The 20606-nt window shown below is 40.2% G+C and overlaps 1 pseudogene; it reads right to left on the reverse strand.

Annotated features, from left to right (window-relative positions):
- Nucleotides 1-8627: 8627 nt before the first annotated feature.
- Nucleotides 8628-20363, reverse strand: LOC120555904 (annotated as a pseudogene).
- Between the last annotated feature and the right edge of the window lie 243 nt (nt 20364-20606).

A 20606-nucleotide genomic window follows, 5' to 3' on the forward strand; every position in this document is an offset into this window, starting at 1 on the left:
ATCTGTTCTATTTGTTTATTTTCTGCTTATTTTACCAAATTTTATTAATTTGTAGTGCTATTTTCTTTTTAATCTTGACTTACCCCTGTTAAGCACAATGTAACACAATGTAAATGTTTTGATAAAGTGTATCAGGATTAAATACATGCTAGATACTATTGTAATAACCTCATCGGTATATTATGAGGATACAGGGGATAGAAATTATCATAAAGTCATCAAGGAAAACAACTGCACTATTTAAATGTAAAATACCACAGGCAGATCACTTGTGATATTTCTCTGAGGATAAAACCACTATATTGTGCTATTAAATTGTCATCCCAGATTTATCAGGCCAGCAAACGTGACACCAGCCCACCAGCAGCCTTTTCGTTGGCCGAGATGAGACATGATCGCTTCTGAAGTGTGAGGACATTTCGGCACCGGCTAATTAATTGTAATAAGGCAGGCTGGCACATACGTTGGCAATGACAGCCATGGGGTGAGAGGCGAGGGCTCTGCTTCCCTACTGAAACCAGTGTGGAGTTTGAGCCGTCAGGCCCCTGTGCTCCTGAGACTTGCTCTGGCACTCACCTAGATACACATCTGCTCTGATTAATCGCCTGCTTCGCCCAGTGCATACATTTCATTATCAGCTTTAAGTGGGCGAAAACAACAAGGATCAGGGCATGGAGCAGAGCTGTGACGAGAGGAAAGATGAAAGGAGGGGGCGGAGATATGAGTGGAATATATTGGGTGTGTAAAAGAGGTGGATTTCTAATGACCCCCCTCATTTATTCTCTTGGTCATATTAAATAATGTATGACCTTTATCAATCTCTATCGATAACCAGAAACCAACCAGTAACCACCGATCCTATCTGTTCACACTCAGGTCCCTCAACCCTTTTATTAAAGAGACCCTATTATACTCATATTTCTACTCTTGCGCTCTACTAGAATAGTTTACACGCTTTGATGTTCAAAAAACACATTATGTTTCTCATACTGCTCATTGCTGTAGCTCCTCTGCATAAAACTCTGTCTGTCTGAGCACTTGGCCCGCCTTCCTGAAAAGCCCAGTCTGCTCTGACTGGTCAGCTGGTCCACTCTGTTGTGATTGGTCAACCAAATTCAAACAACGGGCAGCAGTTGAGAAAAAGTGCTGTCTTTGGGAGAGAAAGCTCCATTTGGAGTGAAATGTGTTTGTTTTTGTTTTTTATACATCTATAACATGCACAAAAAAGTTTTATAACACACTAAAAGATGGGGAAAATCTAAAAAAGCATAATCAGAGCTCTTTAATGGCTTGCCATTGTCGCTACAATCAATAGATACGACAAAAAAATGATGTGTTGAGGCTTTGTGGGTGAAATATTTTATGACACAGGTTGCTCCCTTTTTGCAGTTTGCTGTAGTTAGCACCTGGCTGAGTAATAGTAGTCTCACCAGTTTGATCAACACCCCGATAAAGCATGCCCAGATGTTTTCACTGCAGCTGCTCGCGGTTGCTTAAGGGCAACTTGACTAAAGGTTTTGAGAAGGTTATGAAAGCTACTTGCTTCCCAGCCTTTTAAAAAGCATCCTGCAAGTGCAAGTGGTTTAGACGAGGGGGCTTTACCCTCCACAACATCACTGATGAAGGATGAACACTTACTCAGGTTACATCCAAAGGTATTCAGCAAGATTCTCTTGTCCATCAGTGCCTTTATTGATTTTATGATTGTTCGTGTCCTTGCTTGTCAAGAGCAAAGCTCCTCTGAGTTTGGTTTCAAGATGTAGGGAAAAACTCAAAAGAGCATGCTACAAACCAATTATACTTACAGAGACGTATTTCTTGCCAAGCGTATTCCCAGATTCCACATAGAGCAACACTGCCATCCCCTGGCATCATGTGTTCATTACTCTGACTTTTCACCATACAGAAAGAGCAGTTATGCATGTTTGGTGTTCAGCCTTCAGAGCACAGCAGTGGAACTTGAAATGAAATGGGTCAAGGAGATTTAGATCTGGGCCATTATTGTCAAAGAGAACAATGAGCATAGACATTGGAGTAATTGGTGGAAAAGGGTAAGCATTTGTCATGTAAGTTCAGAGTGGGTTCTGTGCATATACCTAATAGGGTTTCACACAATTTGCAGAGGCGTTTTTTTTTTTTTTTATTGCAGCCAATGCCATATTAGCTATTCCCAACTATAATTAATGTGACACCCTTCAGCTGCTTGTTAAAGACACCGTCTTTCTCCAACACCACAGACTGAAACTGTAAAGCCATGAATTACATTGTATAATTATATTTGAACGTATGCAACTTAAGTGATGATTTCATTATCAATCAATCATTAATCATTAAAATAAAACTAGTGTTATTCTTGCTGACATTCGAACATCGAACTATAGTCCAAGGAACTGTAGAATAAAATTTATTTCATCATGTTTATAAAAGTATAGTAAAACAATAATTAATAAACTAAAATGTAAAATGTGATTAACCTTGTACCATCGTTAATGTAGTTACGAGAGTCTACACCAGTGCTGGACCGTAAGGCTGGCCATCAGTGCTTTTAGCTAAATGTTAATGTAAGCTGCTAACATCCTCACAATGACTATGTTTACCATGTTCACCATCTTAGTTTCTCATCTTAGAATGCTTTCTTTCGTGCTAATTGGCACTAAACACTAAGTATTTGGAGGTACTAGACAAATTGAAATGCTGACCTGATGATGGCGCTATATGGAAAGTTTGGCTATTGTTACAGAGGTTATTACAGTTCATCCTGAGGGGGGACAGATGTCTTTGTTAAATATCATGGCAATCCATCCCATAGTTGTTGAGATATTTTACTTAGAAAAACTAAAATGTCAACCTCGTAGTCAGGACCAAAGGGGTGGACCAGCCAACCAACAACCAACAATCTCTAGAGCCATGCCACCAACATGGCAAAACATAAAAATAAATTAAAAACTACATTTCAAACCATAGCATTGTTGATTTGCTTAAATACATAGTAGTAATGATGGACAATCAAGTTCAAACAGGTTACAAAATACACATATAATGCAGCTCCAGTTACATGAAGAGTTTGAGATGTATTTAGGTGGTATTACTCTCCTCTTACTCTCCATCTCCTGGATGGTACCATTTCTCTGTAATGACCTGTGTAGGACTGTACAGAGAGAAACTCCCTGGGATTCAGGAGTTCAGATATGGGTGAGGTCGAAAGACACACAGCTGACCGGAGACTGTCCCTCTGTGTCTGCCCCTGTCTGCCCCGCTATCTGCTGGACTGCCTGTCAATCTGTTTTCATCTACTTCTTCCTTTTACTTTGTTAACTCTCAAACAGCCCCACGCACACACGCACATGCACACACACACACACACACACACACACACAACACACACACACACACACACACACACACACACACACACACACACACACACACACACCTTTTCAGAATAGATAACACTCTAAATTGATTAGGAGTTATAGCGTACTAGATAAACTTGCTTAAGGATACCCAGAAACCAGAGCCTGGCAAGCAGATTGGCCTTATTGGAGGAGCTTTTCTGGAGGCATAAACAATCTGAAATTTGAGTTTAACCTTACTGGGCAAAGCCCAAGAGCCTCAAACTCTGTCTGTCTGCCTGCTTGCCAGTCTGTATGTCTGTCTGTCCTCCTATTTTGTATTTTATTCAACAATGGGTCAAACAAACAGGACTTTCACCCAGGAGACCTGTGTTTGTGTCCCCCGTTTGAAAATAAAATAAAATGGCGAGTTATTTAAATGTTAAATAGCAAACGGAACTACGTCACGTTCTCCGTTGCGTAGAAGAAGTACAAGTGTAAAGTGGGACACTACATTGTGTTTGTATTACCAAGTAGTGTTCCATTCAGGTCAATAGGGCCATCTGTTTTTGCTTGATGGGCTTGAGTTTGCCATGTTATGCTTTCAGCCTATTCTTTGAGCATAAAGTACCTATTAGTAATATTCTAGACTGTATTTGTCATTGTTTTGGATTGTCACAATAATAATAAACATTTGCATAAAGCAAGCATATTTGTCCGATCCCATGTTGATAATTATAAAATCATTAAAAACTTGAAAAATATAGTACATTTAAAAAAGATAAAAGAAATGTGCGATTAAGAAGAAGTAGAATAACTAACACATTCTGGCTTTTAGGAATGAAAGGTTGTATTTGCCCAATTGCATTTACTATTTGGCATAGGTATTTTGCAGCTACAACTTTACTTGGTCTGGTATGAGCAGTAGCGTATGGTGGCTAACAAACAGTAGGTAGTGTGTAATTACTGAGACAGATCATTGATTTTACAATTTGTCTCTGTGTGTGCTACTGTTGCATTTTATTAATAACTATTATGCCATAATTGTGGTTGCTGTTCAGCGAAAAGTTAGATAATCTCGCTTAAAAAGTTTACTGAACTCTAATAGGCTGTTTTTCACAGAAGGCATTTTGAAATGTCACGGTAGGAAAAGCACAGGTGTCAGGTAAAGAAAATAAAATTAATGATGGCTGAATTCACACTGTCATGGCTCACTGGAACACTGCTGGAAGTGAGCCTTCATTAACGGTATTACTTACACCTGCGCATTTCCTGCTATGACAAGTTGAAATGTCTGCTGTGAGAAATATTGGACTGGATTATTTCTGCCCCCAGGAAACGTGTAAAACACCAGACATAAGTCTCTGTCAATCAGATTCTTGTATTATTTGAGTGGATCTGAAATGTGGCAAAATCTGTTACAGGGCAGACCACATGTTGAAGAAAAAAATTACTCTTGAGGTGGCAGATTGAATTCCAGGAAAAGTAGCCATTTTGCTAATTCACTATGAACAGTTGTTGCCTTTGGATTATAGCAGGGTGGAGTGACGCCAAGATCTAAAAGGTCACTACACCGACCTGTGCCGGTTGTGTTCCACCGACACACCGTTTAACGGCAGGTGGACGTGTTAACGTTAGGCAACGGACAGTGACAAACAGTTAAGTAATGTCATTCTTGCAGATGTACCCAAAATATTAGAGCTAACGTGAGCTAACATGGCTATTGTTGGCATAGGCGTAAATCGCAGGGGGGTCGGGGGTGAAGTGATTATTTTCACTGTGTCCTTAATATAGGGTGACCAGACGTCCCGGTTTGACCGGGACAGTCCCGATTTTAAGTTGCTTGTCCCGAGTTCCGACAAAAGCCTGTCGTGACACTAAAATGTCCCGGTTTACACCAACCACTATGAAATTGTCCCGGTTAAACGGTTGAAATGCTGACAGCTAAACGCTGTAAAAGTGTGACTGTATTGTAGAGGATTCCAACAGCAGGACGTACACCAATCTGCCGCTAAAGCTATGAGCTAAAAGACACAAACTAGCTAGCACTGGCTCACTGCTGGTGTCGGAAAAACAACACAGACGTGAATAAAGGTTGCATTTACTTAAAACTGGTAAAACTGCATTCATAGTTATTGTAAAATACCCTTTTCTCATCTGTTTTTGTTGTTTAACAGCAATTTACTGGTTATTGTTATTACATTTTTAATAAATCATTTAAATTCCCCTCTTTTTTTATGCTGATCCAAAAATTGATCCGATTTGTGACTCATAACCGTGATCCGATCCAACTGTGAGTTTTGTGATCTGTTGCACCCCTATACAAAACCATTCCAAAAAATGAAAGTGATGTAAGGCAAAACAGGTTATTGAACTCATGTCAATTCCTGATGATTCATAAGATATAAAGGAATGAAGTAATGCACAAATCATGAATTAGTTCATGCATTAATTCATAATTTCATGTAAGCTTTCCGTAAAGTGTTACAATAACTTTAGTTCAAGCCTGTGGCAGCAGTTCCAAATAATTCGTTTAGTGCCATGCAATGAAAAATACCTTTTCACAAGTTCAGTGGGTGTATTTTCCAAAAGATTGCTTTAATTCTAAAAAATAAAGTTGGTCCCCCACGAAACTCACGCAATGTATTTTAATATTATTTCTTAGATGTAGGCTACATACCAAGAAAATTCATGAATATGAGATACCCCATTATGTTGTGAGCAGATGGCCTACATGTGCTGTTGTCAAAATTGTGTCTAATCTGTCTGTGTCTATGTCTGACCTGGGCTGGCACATGTTCACGTTAAAAAGCGTGTTCGCCTACCTTAATAAATTAGTCCGGACAAACGATTGTTCCATGAATAGCATTTATAACATTACCTAGCTTGTTTAGTAGCTTGTTGGATAGTTAGTTAACGTTAGCTAGCTTGCTAATTCCACCCAACATGCTTTCACTGGTTACAGAAAATGCTAGTTAGTTAGCTTGCTTGCTAGGGGGTTCAGTTCTCAGTTCAGCATAATCTTTATTACAGAAAAGAATCACTTAATCAGATTTTTAAAGTGAATAAAATCGCTTGCCAGCCTTCTTACTGGAGTTCCACAACTAACGTTACACATATCCTGTACAAGTACAATTTTGGCTGCATTATTTGTGTCCCCTTCAAAAATTGCTCTTGAGAAATTTCATGTTTATTGTCCCCCCCAACTGTTAGATGAAATTTACGCCCATTATTGTTGGCTTCGCTACCGTAGTGACTTATTCCATGGATGTATTAACGTACCACAGTGGCAGATGCCATCAGCCACCGTGGCTCGTCGGTGTAGTGAGCAGCCAGTGCCGCCAGTGGATTAGTTTATGCCATCAGCCACCGACAAATGCCGCTGTTGTGAGCGGCATGTGCCGCGAGGGGATCGGTTTATGCCGCTGTACCACAGGCATGCCATCACCCACTTTTCGATCTCAGTGCTACTGGCCGGGTGGGTGAGAGTGAAGGCAAGGAGTGGCTCAAAGTAGGGGGAAATGATTTGAACCGACCTTCATGTCGCATGGTGCACCTACTGTATACACTATGGCCAACTGAGCTACAGTGGCGGCGCCAGAGATGTTCTTTTGCTGGTGCTTTGGGGTTGCTGGACGTTTCAGTGAGGGTGCTCTGAAATTTTGAGTTTCCCTTGACACTAATCCCTTGACGCGGTTTACTAAACGAGCAAACGAGAGAGATTGATTTAAAGTTGCCGATACAACAGCACCATAGAACTCTGATTAGCCCACCAAACATATTTCAAATACCAGCCAACAAGCCGGGTTCAAACAATCATTACTGCATCTCTCATACATTGGCTCAGAAGATTAATGCAGCAGGCCAAATACACCACCCATAGCCAAGCACACACATAAAAACACACGTGCACGTATCCTCACAGTTTTCACATTTGCACGTATGGTCAAAATACTGTAGTGATATTGACTTAATATATCTAAATAAGCCACGGAGGACGAACATGTTTTCTGGGCTAAAAATAAACCGATGTCCAGTGCGCTGTATAACTTTAGATTCGGTGATCCATTTATTCACATTTCTGTAAAACACATGTTTATTACTGTAATGTTCTTCTACGAGACAGAGATAAGAGTAAAGTTCTTATATGGACCCCTATCAGCTGACTCACCCACTGTGGCCTGGCTGTGCGGTCCCCTGGTCTAATGTCATGTACAGCAGGGTGATGTTAAGCATCCTCTGCAGCTATCACGGCCGCGGTCAGCTCATCTTCCTCCGGCTGCTTTTCTTCATTCCGGTTGGTGACAGGTTCACCATATCTCTCAGTCTCATTTACAGATTTTCATAAAGTCTCCACACCTTGACGTTGAGGGAGTAAAAATCTATCCATTGCTAGCGTTAGACTCACTTCTCTAATCCTAACGGCTCCAAATATTGAGCTCTTCTTCTTCTGTGTGAAAACGTTACTGCGGAAGTAAGGTCAAAAGTTCAATGTGTGCTGCACCCTGCACCCTTTGGCCGAATACGATCACCTGCGTTTTTTTAGCCTAACAATAATCGGTTTGTTTTATTAATGTATTTATTCATTTTCCAAATATAAATTATACTATTTACACATTAACGATTTTTTATTTATTTATAAATCAACCACAGCAATTTCTTGGGGGTGCTATGCCAAACCTAGGGGTAGCTACAGCACACCCTACCCCCTCCCTGGCGCCGCCGCTGCTGAGCTACCATACTTTGTCGATTCTATAGGGCCACTCTACTAATTAAGACCTAAAGGAATAGTTGGCCATTTTGGGAAAGCTACAACCAGGAGATAGTTAGCTTACCACAAATAATGGAAAAGGGTGAAACAGCTAGCACAAAATGTAACAAAAGCCGCCTACCAGAGCCCCTAAAGCTCACTAATTAACAGGTTATAACTCTTTTGTTTAGGTAGTCATATGTCGAACCATTGCTTGGTGACTGTGACTTCCTGCAATAATTAGTGAGCTTTTGAGGTGCTGGTATGGTAGGTTTTATATTCAGACTGCAAAAAAAGTCAACTTCAAATGTAAACTTTATTTTCTTTGTTGCTTTAACCCCGAAAATAATTAAATGTACATGAGCACTGAACATTACCTTTTCCAGTTTGTTTTCCAGCTTCCCCTGCTGGTTTGATGGAGGCAGTTCAGGAGACAGACCCTGAGAAAACCACATATTGAAGCTAATGAAGCTCAGCGCAAGTTAATTCAGGAAGACTTCTATGCTTCATATTTTCTCTCTCTCTCTCTCTCTCTCTCTCTCTCTCTCTCTCTCTCCCTCCTAATCGGCCTGAATCTGTTATCAGCTGACTCTGGTCATTCCCTCTTTCAGTTAAACTAACCCGATTTTGCCATGATCTCAGTGAGCTCTCGCTTTTTCATTCAGATTCATTAAATTAAGTCTCTCCTGATTGAACTAATACAACTCAAACCAGGTGGTACATCACTGCCTATCTGGGAGCTATTCAACCAGTTCACCCTATTGGCACTACAATCAAGAAGGTGATGATGCATCTTTGACTTGCCAGTCTTTCCACACTACGTGTCCTTATAAACACAGATACAGCCATGCAAGCATGCTGCTTCTGTCAGATCTCCGACTATGTCCCATGTATCTGTGTGAGGGTCATATTTTTCTACGCTCTGCAGGTAGGTCCTTTTAGAGCAGGAATAGCCCCCAGTGACGTACACACAGCCCAGCATGGCCACCGCCCCGCACTCTATCCTCCCCTCCTTCATCATGGCAAGCGGGATCCATTCTTCTGTGTCTGCGTCGAAGCGATCAGCGAGGGTGGTCTGGCCCCCTACCAGGTACAGGCTGCTGTTCAAAGACACTAGGCACATCCCGTACTCTGCTGGGAGCAACGACATGACAATATCTGGGGTTCAAACCAGGCATTTCTACCTATTTACATGTTGAGTTTAAAAGGCTAAATTGGAAACAGCTAAGTCTTTCTGCATGCACAATCAGAAGCAGATTTACTGTAATTTCTTTTTTGTTTAACTAATTATTTAGTATCCCTGAGATGTTGGTTATTTAATGATTAGATCTGATATTAGAAATACCTGGATGGGGGCAAGTGGTTAGGATACTCCACTGGTCGATGTTCACCTTGTAACTCTGGATCTTGTTGTAGCTGCAGCTGCACTTGAAGCCATAATTACCGCCTGCTACGTAGATGTTGTTTCACACTGCCGCAGAGGCGTTCCCTACACCTGTAAACACGGAGAGTGGTATTGATCTTCTCTTCTACTTCTCTGCAATTAAAAGCATATATTTAAGCATGTTTCCCGAAATTATGAATTAACTGTTCATTGATGTTAACTTCTTTGCACAAATTCTATTGTGGCATTCACATGGAATATTTGCAACACGTCCTCATACCTAAACGATAGAATAGGTCGACTGCCAATGACTCCCAAAAATGACATATATAACCATTCTATTTAACAGCATAATTCGGCCGCACGGCGGCCATTTTAAACACATGACCGTAACACTAAAATAACATGACCATTCGATCTAACGTAACAGTCACCGTTTTAAACACGTACTTACGGTTGTGAAATTGAACTAGCTAAGTTTAGGCAACAAAAATACTTAGGGTTAGGAAATCATCAGGGATTGTCACGGACGTAACTACATCACAGAATCGGGTCCATAACAGTAAGTTATTTTAAAAAAGTGATCGTTGATTTTTGCTTTTAACACGGGACACAAGTCTCCTTAGTGAACGTCCTGTGTTTGTTCAACCCGTCCACCACCCCGACCTGCCTCCTTATGTGGCATTTGTCACTTCACGTCCGCCTTTTCTCCCATAATTACAACTATGGCTACTAGAGGCCGCCGCCTAATAAGAAACGTAAATATGGATTATAAGTTGCTTGCACAATCAACCTATATGGTCGTTTTTTGAGTGAGGACAGTCTGAATATTTGGCACCCATCATTCATTGAAAGTCAAGTCTTATCAATTGTGGTATTGTGGGTTTGTCCTGAAACCTTCTGAACCACATAATTCATTCACCAGTTTCAAATGTTGTATGATCTTGGTTGTGATACTTTTGACAAAGAAATGCTCATGTGATACCTGGATTACAATGAAACAAACAGCATAGAGATGAAAAACCATGCACCATATCAGCTACAGCCATCCACCTCCTTTTCAGTGGATCAAACAGTTCAGTCCGCGGAATTGCTGAAGCTCCTCTGTAGCCTCCCATGACATACACACAGCCACAACAGGCCACAGAACAGTGGTAGTACCTGCAGGGGGGTTATGATTAGTATTAGATACATTTTAAACCAAATGTCAAACAGTATTGCCATGATGGAAAGAGCGGTAGCTTTTGTGTTCAATAATTTGATCAGTAATGCGATGGTGGTACATTTAATCAAAGACATACCTCAGAACAATTCTGAAGTACCTGTACTTGAGTATTTTAAATTTTATGCTATGTCATACTATTACTCCATTACATTTCAGAGAGAAATTATATTTTTTTACTTGATTACATTAATATGACAGCTTCAGTTACTTTGAAGATTCAAATTGTACATGCAAACCTATGACCAGTAAAGTAGTTGCTATAAGCTCCATCTTAGACTAGCTACAAAAATATCATATGTAACATTCTGAACGGGGTCAATCTTATTAGTATTAGGGGTCGATCTTATTAGTATTTAATTTTAATATTTAATATTTCTATTGTTATATACAAATATTGATTATAGCAGCTTTGAGTAAATAATCCTAACACTTCTTCCAGCACTGCAGTCATGCCAGGAAACTCAGAGCCTAAAAAAAAACAACCCTGCTCACATAAATGGTACAGCCCAGTAAGGTCACCGCATAGCTCTCCTTGGAGTGATCCGGCATGTCTTTACCCTGCACCCAATCCCCGCTCAGAAGGTCCCAGCGCAGAACCTCAGACAAAGGGCGCCAATGGTAACCCCCAACTACTATCATCTTGGAGCTGGATCTCATCCTATTAAACCCCATGGAGGCCTGTTTGAACATGGGCGCTAGGGTAAACATTTTCACCAAGGCATCGCTGAGGTTCTTTGGGTCAATATAAGGTGCCAGGGAGGAGAGATGTTTTGTTCGCATGAGAGGCCACCTGACCACCTGACCACTGCCTCCGCCACCACTTCCTGGTCCTCCTGTTTTAGGACAGTCCTCAGGCTTTTAGGATCCAGTTCTAGAAATTCTTCTTCTTTGATCACTTCCTGAAACCTGCAGCAAAGTGGTCAAAGTTAGAGCCTTCCTGAAATTAAATTAATTAGGAATCTCTTACAGAGTGACTTTGGCAACCATACAGTAAAAAATATGTATATGATAAATGAAAATCCAAAGGTGCCTTTAAATTATAGAGGGATTAGTCTAATGAGCACAGTTTATAAGATGTATTCTACAATACTTAATGAGAGGCTCATGTTGTATTTAGAGAAAGAAGAGCTCCTTGTGGAAGAACAAAATGGGTTCCGTAAGTCAAGATCATGCCTAGATCACATTTTTGTATTGTCTACAATTATAACTAATAGAATAAGTGAAAATAAGCCAACATATTCGTGCTTTATCGATTTTCACAAAGCTTTTGATATGATAAATAGGGATCTGTTGGCATATAAGCTTATAGAGTATGGGGTAAATGGAAAAATGTATATGGCACTGAAGTCTGTTTATCACAAGCTCATAGCATGTGTAAGATTGAATGAACTCCATACAAACTGGTTTCCAACATCATCAGGGGTAAAACAGGGCGATGCTTTGTCTCCCACATTATTTGCAATTTATATAAATGATTTGGCGAAGGAAATTAAAGCATTGAATTGTGGGATAAGATGTGGAAATGAAATGATAAGTATTCTTTTGTACGCAGATGATATAGTACTACTGTCTCCATCTGAAGATAATCTGCAGCGGATGCTCTCCTATATTGATGATTAGTGTAATAAATGGAGATTGTTTATCAATAGAAAGAAAATGGAAATAATTCACTTTAGAAAACCTTTAACTACTCACAGCACTTATGAGTTTAAAATTGGGTCACACAAGCTGAACTTTGTAGACTCCTATAAATATCTAGGTTTTTATATTGATGAACATGAATTTCAGGAATGGTGTTAAGGTTCTTGCTGATTCAGCACGTAGAGCTTTGGGAGGAATTATTGGTAAAAGCAAGAATCTGAAAGATATAAGTTTTCAAACTTATTCTAAATTGTTTCAAGCCTGTGTGTGCCCTATACTTGATTATATTGTGGGTGTTAGAGGACTTAGGAATATATCTAATTGTGAATTAGTGCAAAATAGTGCCATAAGATATTTTCTGGGTGTGCATAAATATACCCCTACATTGGCGATAGTGGGAGACATGGGATGGGAGTGAGGCTCGCTGGAAGATATGTATGGCACAGTTATGGAATCGTCTATTAGACATGGACGCAAATAGGTTGACAAGGAAAATATTTCTCTGGGATAAACATATTCTTGGTCTTTGGTCTAACAACATATGCAAATTGACTATTGAAACAGGACGATATGTTAATGTAGAAGAGGAAAAACGGATCTGTCCTTTATGTTTGAATGATATACAGGTGCTGGTCATATAATTAGAATATCATTAAAAAGTTGATTTATTTCAGTAATTCCATTTAAAAAGTGAAACTTGTATAATGTATACATTCATTCCACACAGACTGATATATGTCAAGTGTTTATTTCTTTTAATTTTGATGATTATAGCTGACAACTAATGAAAACCCCAAATTCAGTATCTCAGAAAATTAGAATATTGTGAAAAGGTTCAATATTGAAGACACCTGGTGCCACACTCCAATCAGCTAATTAACTCAAAACACCTGCAAAGGCCTTTAAATGGTCTCTCAGTCTAGTTCTGTCGGCTACACAATCATGGGGAAGACTGCTGACTTGACAGCTGTCCAAAAGATTACCATTGACACCTTGCACAAGGAGGGCAAGACACAAAAGGTCATTGCTGAAGAGGCTGGCTGTTCACAGAGCTCTGTGTCCAAGCACATTAATAGACCGGTGAAGGGAAGGAAAAGATGTGGTAGAAAAAAGCGTATAAGCAATAGGGATAACCGCACCTGGAGAGGATTGTGAAACAAAACCCATTCAAAGATGTGGGGGAGATTCACAAAGAGTGGACTGCAGCTGGAGTCAGTGCTTCAAGAACCACCACGCACAGACGGATGCAAGCCATGGGTTTCAGCTGTCGCATTCCTTGTGTCAAGCCACTCTTGAACAAGACACAGCGTCCGAAGCGTCTCGCCTGGGCGAAAGACAAAAAGGACTGGACTGCTGCTGAGTGGTCCGAAGTTATGTTCTCTGATGAAAGTAAATTTTGCATTTCCCTTGGAAATCAAGGTCCCAGAGTCTGGTGGAAGAGAGGAGAGGCACAGAATCCACGTTGCTTGAAGTCCAGTGTAAAGTTTCCACAGTCAGTGATGGTTTGGGGTGCCATGTCATCTGCTGGTGTTGGTCCACTGTGTTTTCTGAGGTCCAAGGTCAACGCAGCCGTCTACCAGGAAGTTTTAGAGCACTTCATGCTTCCTGCTGCTGACCAACTTTATGGAGATGCAGATTTAATTTTCCAACAGGACTTGGCACCTGCACACAGTGCCAAAACTGAATACTGAATTACTAACACAATACTGAATTTGGGATTTTCATTGGTTGTCAGTCATAATCATCACAATTAAAAGAAACATTTGAAATATATCAGTCTGTGTGTAATGAATGAATATAGTATACAAATTTCACTTTTTGAATGGAATTATTGACATAAATCAACTTTTTTATGATATTCTAATTATATGACCAGCACCTGTAGAAAATGAGTTCCATTTTGTTTTGCCTTTACTTCAGAGACAAATGTGCGTCACTTTGGAACACACATTCTAATGCTCACCTAGCTGCTAGCGTGGCACGCCCTCATGCTCTGCTTCTGACTGGCTAGTAGTCCTTACCTAGGTACTGTCAGGGCACGCCCTCATACTCTGCTTCTGACTGGCTAGTAGTCCTTACCTAGGTACTGTCAGGGCACCCCCTCATACTCTGCTTCTGACTGGCTAGTAGTCCTTACTTAGCTACTGTCAGGGCACGCCCTCATACTCTGCTTCTGACTGGCTAGTAGTCCTTACTAGTGTTAATTTCGTCAGACGAGACAAGACTAAATATGTTCGTCAACGACCTTTTTTTCCATGACTAAGACGAGACTATGACGAGACTGCGCCAATGTCCAAAAACGCTGACTAAGACTAAATTAACATGCATTATTGTTGACGAAAAAAGACGAGACTAAAATGTTTGGCATAAAATAAAAACTAAGATAAAATCTCTCTTCATTTTCATCTACAATCGTCTACTTTTTCATCATGAGATAGAATATTCAGCTGTTACTGAGACCCGGTGCTACGGCACCAACAGGTGCCCTAACGACCGTTATCTACCGGACCGAATAGCCTGCGCTTCTCTCTGATGCTCCTAATCGGATGTTAGAGTCAACCGAAACATCGCTGCACGGGGCGCTAGTTAACACTACACTTGGCAGCAGGTAACGTTAGCCTACCGTTAGCTAGCAGTTGGATTTAACACAGTTAAAATGCTGACAGCTAAACGGTGTAAAGGTTTGTCTCTATTTCCAACACGAGACGTACGACAGTCTGCAGCTGCCGTTGTCTGAAAAACAACACATGTTGCGTTCACTTGAAATACGCCTCGCCAGTTTCGTGCTGCATTTCTTTTATTGTAAAATATCCTTTCCTCATGCAGTGGTTGTTTTTGTTGTTAAGGAAGAGGCTCAATATTTATATAACTTATATATATATATATATATATATATATATATATATAGCATTTATTTATTTTTATAACTATTTGTCTGAAATGGTTATCAGAAATAATTTATTTAAAAAAAGACTAAAATGTTTTGACTAAAACTTGACTAAAATGGCGAGACTTTTAGTCGTCTAAAACTTGACTAAGATACCTTGAGTTCTCTTTTGACTAAAACTTGACTAAAATGATGAGACTTTTAGTCGACTAAAACTTGACTAACAAAATTTTTTGGCACAAGACTAAGACTAAGACTAAATTAAAAATAGGTGACAAAATTAACACTAGTCCTTATCTAGCTACTGAGCATGTGTGACTCCCAACAAAGATAGAACAGAAGTGAGATGTCTCACTCTGTAGCTAAAACAGAGAGCTCAACACACAGGGTGAAAAGAGGAGCTGCAACAAAAATAGTGTTTTTTGAAAATTAAACCATGTAAACCTATTCTGATAACCTCTAAATACAATTATGAACCTGAAAATGAGCATAATATGAGAACTTTAACACTGGCAGGGAGTCAACTTTGGCCTGGCAGGCCGCCGGGCTTACAATACACTGGTGGAAACCCTGTCTCGATACAGCATCTCTGTATGAGTGTAATAGAAAGAGGAGCGTCTGTATATATGATGGTTTTGAAAATCATACTTTCAAGATTTGTAAATACCCTGGTATACCATAATACCTTGATAACCGCCCGAGCATATTTGTTAATGTGTAAAATTTCCTTTTAAAAATCATCGCGTGGAGCTTGGAGAACGCCAGCATGCCGAGGCAGTTGTCCACATCCAGCAGGCGGACCAGGAAGGCCTCGCAGGCCCTCTTCACCGCTCCGAACTGCAGCAGGTCAGCGGTCTTCAGCAAGCTCTCCACATTTAGCTGGGTTATGGTGAGTCTGGAGGAGTAGATGTAGTCTAGCAAGCCTGCCAAGACCTCCACTTCCACCACCGGCAGACTGAGAGGAGAGGAGAGGAGAGGTTTTTGGTTTTCAAAGTCCCTTTATTGGACCATTTTCAGAGAAGAATTACAATCACCGAAATCAAAAATAACGTCAAGAAAAAGTCCTAAATAAAGAACAAACAAAAACAAACAACAAACCCTGTCAAACAAATAAAAAATGTGCTTTCTTAATCAAAAATTAACCACCAACTCTCCATCCTCCCTCATCTTTTCATAGCCATAACTTCAGTATCTTTTACATTTAGCATTACTAAAATAAAAGCGGTTGCAGCCCAGAGATAAATTATAACAGATAATAACACTAACAAATAAATAAGTAAGTGTAAATCACAAAATGTCACAGAATTGTACTCCCTGGTGGTAAAACGGCAGTTTTCTGCCACACTGCATCATTTTTTCTTTAATTACATGCCATTTTGCCACACAGTAATGCAGTAGAGACCTGATATGATATTTCAATATTGATCAAGTTTACTATGTGCATGGTAGCCATATCAAAGGAACTCGATCTTTGATCACTGATTGGCCACTTGCTTTACTTATGACCAGGCCCACACATAATCAGTGCCCGCAGAATTTTGACGACACCTCAGCAGATTTTCCGAAGATTTGAAACAATTTTATATATATATTTTTTTTTATCCTAAATTAATAGTGTCTATCACATTACAAGCAACAACAAAAAAAACATGCAGCTAAATTCAGCAGAATTTCATTTTGGATCACTGCTGAAAACTGTTAAAAAATCAACACTTATCTTTTGGGTCTGGTTATGACTTTATTATTTATAACTTATTTTTATGACTTATCTATGTCTATGGTCCAAACTAATTAGGTTATGCCCAAAGTAGTCGGGGTGCAACCAATTTTAGTTGCTGACCCTGCAGCAAGGTGAAAAGTGACCACTGGAGGTCAACAGAAGACAAGATTTCCAGCGGATGTTACTCTTTAAAAAGAGGTAGAGCTGCCCTTCACTACGGGGTAATGGGTGAATGGTAATGACCAATTGTTAAAGGAGAAATCCGGCGCAAAATGAACCTAGGGGTTAATAACACGTGTACCGAGTCGACCGTTCTCTGGGATATGTTTTCATGCTAATCGAATGTGACCAGTTTTAGCGCAAACTGCTAATTAGCTTATAAAGCTAGTCGTCGGGGCACTGGTAAAGTAAAAAGAAATCGCTATTTCTACACCACTAACAAGGCTCAAAATAGCACCAAACTTCCACTGTAGCATAATGAGGGTCCCTACAATGAGAAATTTGTAAGTGTACAGACAGTTTATTAAAAAGATAGTTTATAAAAACAGTACTGTTCACGTATACATGCTGGCGCCATCTTGGGAGCCAGTCGAACGACGAACGCCGTGCTTGAGCTATGTTACTGGTCACTGGTTGCACGGCGTTGGTTTATAAGCTAATTTGCTGTTTGCGCTAAAACTGGTCACATTCGATTAGTATGAAAACATATCCCAGAGAACAGTCGACTCGGTACACATGTGTTATTAACCCCTAAGTTCATTTTGCGCCGGATTTCTCCTTTAAGCGTTTCGTCCATTAAGGTAGGAAAGCTCTATATAAGTGCAGCCCATTGACCATTTAGAGTACCTATAGGCAGGCCCGTATTAAGACAATGTGGTGCTCCTGGGCACTATACCTCAAAGCCCTCCCCCCCCGTCCACCACCCCCTTTACTCGTGCTGTCCTCCTGGCAAAAATATTAGACATAATCAAGGGGATTTCTCAGATGTAATTTACTAACTTGTCTAACTACATACATGTCGGCATATGAGCAGTGAGCACTTTCAAATGTCTCAATTCAAAATGTCTATCAATTCAAAAAGCCAAAATCAATACTATATATTGCAGCATTGTGGGTCAGTCAAATGTGTATTTTTCCGACTTTATTTCACAGGCCCTGAAAGCAACTCCTCTGATTGTTCAAAAACTTTCAAAAGCATCATAGGAAAGCTAAAACTGCTTTAGCATCACAGCTAACGACAATACAATGACCTAAAATGAATAAGATATGGAAAACAGACTATCACTATTAGATCGAAGAATATGGATTTATTGCATAAAGTCCTCTGAAAGAAATACAAGTTCTAGGAAAAGAAGAGCAGACTGTGGACCGGTCTTTTACACTTCTCTGCTTACTGAATAAACTCAGGAAGCGCAACACTGAGAAGGGTTGGGTGCAACCAAGTCTCACCCAGAGGTGGGGGGGGGGGGGGTATGTGTGAAAAAAAAATGTCTTTGCTTGCCCATTACATTTAATCAAGAAAGCCAATCACTTATCATTTTTTATAACAGTTAATATTTTACATTCATCATTATGATAACATTTTTGGGGGGTTAAACTGGCCACTTTTGATTATTGTTAACCCCCCCCCCCCATCCCCCAAATGATACATTTGCGGGTACCTGTGGAGCAACTCAACTCTGACAGATTGGAGAGGGTAGTGATAGTGGTCATGTAATATTGATTTATTTATAATTTATTATTATTATTATTATTATTATTATTATTATTATTATTGTGAAATTAGTGTTCATAAACGAGTAATGTATGGTCTTTCAACAATTTCAAGTGAATAATATAACAATTTACGGAAAATATTGTTAAAGCTTGTGTCATGTGGTGCCCCCCCACTGGTTGTGAATGGTTGGTGCCCCTCGGCACTGGTCCAAGTGCCCATATGGATAATCCGGGCCTGCCTATAGGACACAATCTGATACCTGTAATCGTCTACCTGTACCACAAATGAAGACTGTGATGTTGCCATGACATGACACTTTGACACATGACATGACACACAAGCTTTCTTTTGATAATCAAATATTTTGGATAGTGATAGTATCTTATAGTATGACCCACATTCACAGTTTGTTTTATAAAGTATCTGTCAGTAAATGTAGAAAAAAAATTAAGGCACAGGTGACGACAGGCAATTCATTTCCAGTTATAGGTGGCACTATTGACACTTCATAACGAATGGATAGTAAGGGCAAAGCTAGGTAAGTGTATCATTTTGTTTTGACATTACAATAGTAAGTAATACAGTAATTACTGAAACACAGTGGTCATTTTAGTGGTCAGTGGTCAGGTTAGGAAATTGGCACAATATCAACAATGTCCCAATATCTTTTGAAACCTCTGCAAGTTGTAAGAACTATTATTCCCCAAGTACTGCTGAAATCCATTAAGGGGTATTTAACGATAATTTAATTGTGGGGGACAATATGGAAGAAAATGTACTTGCAGCCCTCCATCTTCATGACTCATGTCCCCTATTACCATCTGGTCACGCAGAACACAAGACTCTGGCTACACTTTCAAAGGATTTTGTGATAATTTATTGATCCCTTGAAGAATCTTTTCTCCCGTTCCTCCTCCCGACTCTCTTACAGGGGGGTCAGGGGTCACGGAGCTGGCAGGGCTTCATTGTCTGCCTAAAGGCCGGTACAGCTCAGCAGATGTTTGCAAAGATGAGCAACACGGATCACTGTCTGCCTAAAAGCCGGTACAGCTCAGCAGATGTTTGCAAAAGATGAGCAACACGGATCATGAACCAAGGTTGTCCACATGAAAACCATTAAATTTGCACTGTGTCTACCAACTGAATGCCAACAAGGTGTTCAGGACGCTGTAAGCCACAATATGAACCGGTAAACTCCATGTCTATGTCGATGCTGTTGATTTCATATTTCTTATTCATACATTTAACATTGCCCTAAGTGCTTTTTAGTCAGCCATTAGTGTCGTCCTTCAATATTTACTGTAGTATTGCTTACCCGATGAGTCAAGGCAAACCGGACTGGTCCTTGATTAGGTTGATGCAGATGCACAGGGTGGGTCAATGCTGATTGCCTGCAGATGGCTGTGGGGGCATGGAATATGAGTGCTTGGGTGTCTTTAATTGGCATAATCAATCTACGATGAGCCCTACCTTTCTCTCACATACTCGTGCATCCCTGACGAGGCTGTCGGTCCTCTCCCTCATGTAGGCAGTGAACATGACCCTGAAGTATGAGCTGTGTGCACAGAGCGCCACCTTGTGGCAGTGCAGGAACTGGCCCGAGGAGCACTGCAGGGCGATGTCTGTGAAGAGGCCTTCGGAGTAGAATCCTCTCAGGGCACCCAGCACCTCCTCGGGGTGGCTTACATCATGGAAATATATATACATAGAGTTCTGTAGTCTGTCTGTGCATTACAAAGTTTGACACAGGGCCATGTCACATAATAGTCATGATAGGTTTGGATACACATTGTACGGAGCCCCTAAGGGACATGGGAAATGATTTTTTTCTTGTGTGCACCAGAAAGTATCTCATGCGCACAAGAAAAAAGTCCCAGATACTGTCTGGTGCGCACAAGATACTTTCTGGTGCGCACAAGATACTTTCTGGTGCACAAGAGATACTTTGTC

The sequence above is a fragment of the Perca fluviatilis genome, chromosome 3 (genome assembly GCF_010015445.1).
Source record: "Perca fluviatilis chromosome 3, GENO_Pfluv_1.0, whole genome shotgun sequence".
In the NCBI taxonomy this organism is placed as follows: domain Eukaryota; kingdom Metazoa; phylum Chordata; class Actinopteri; order Perciformes; family Percidae; genus Perca; species Perca fluviatilis.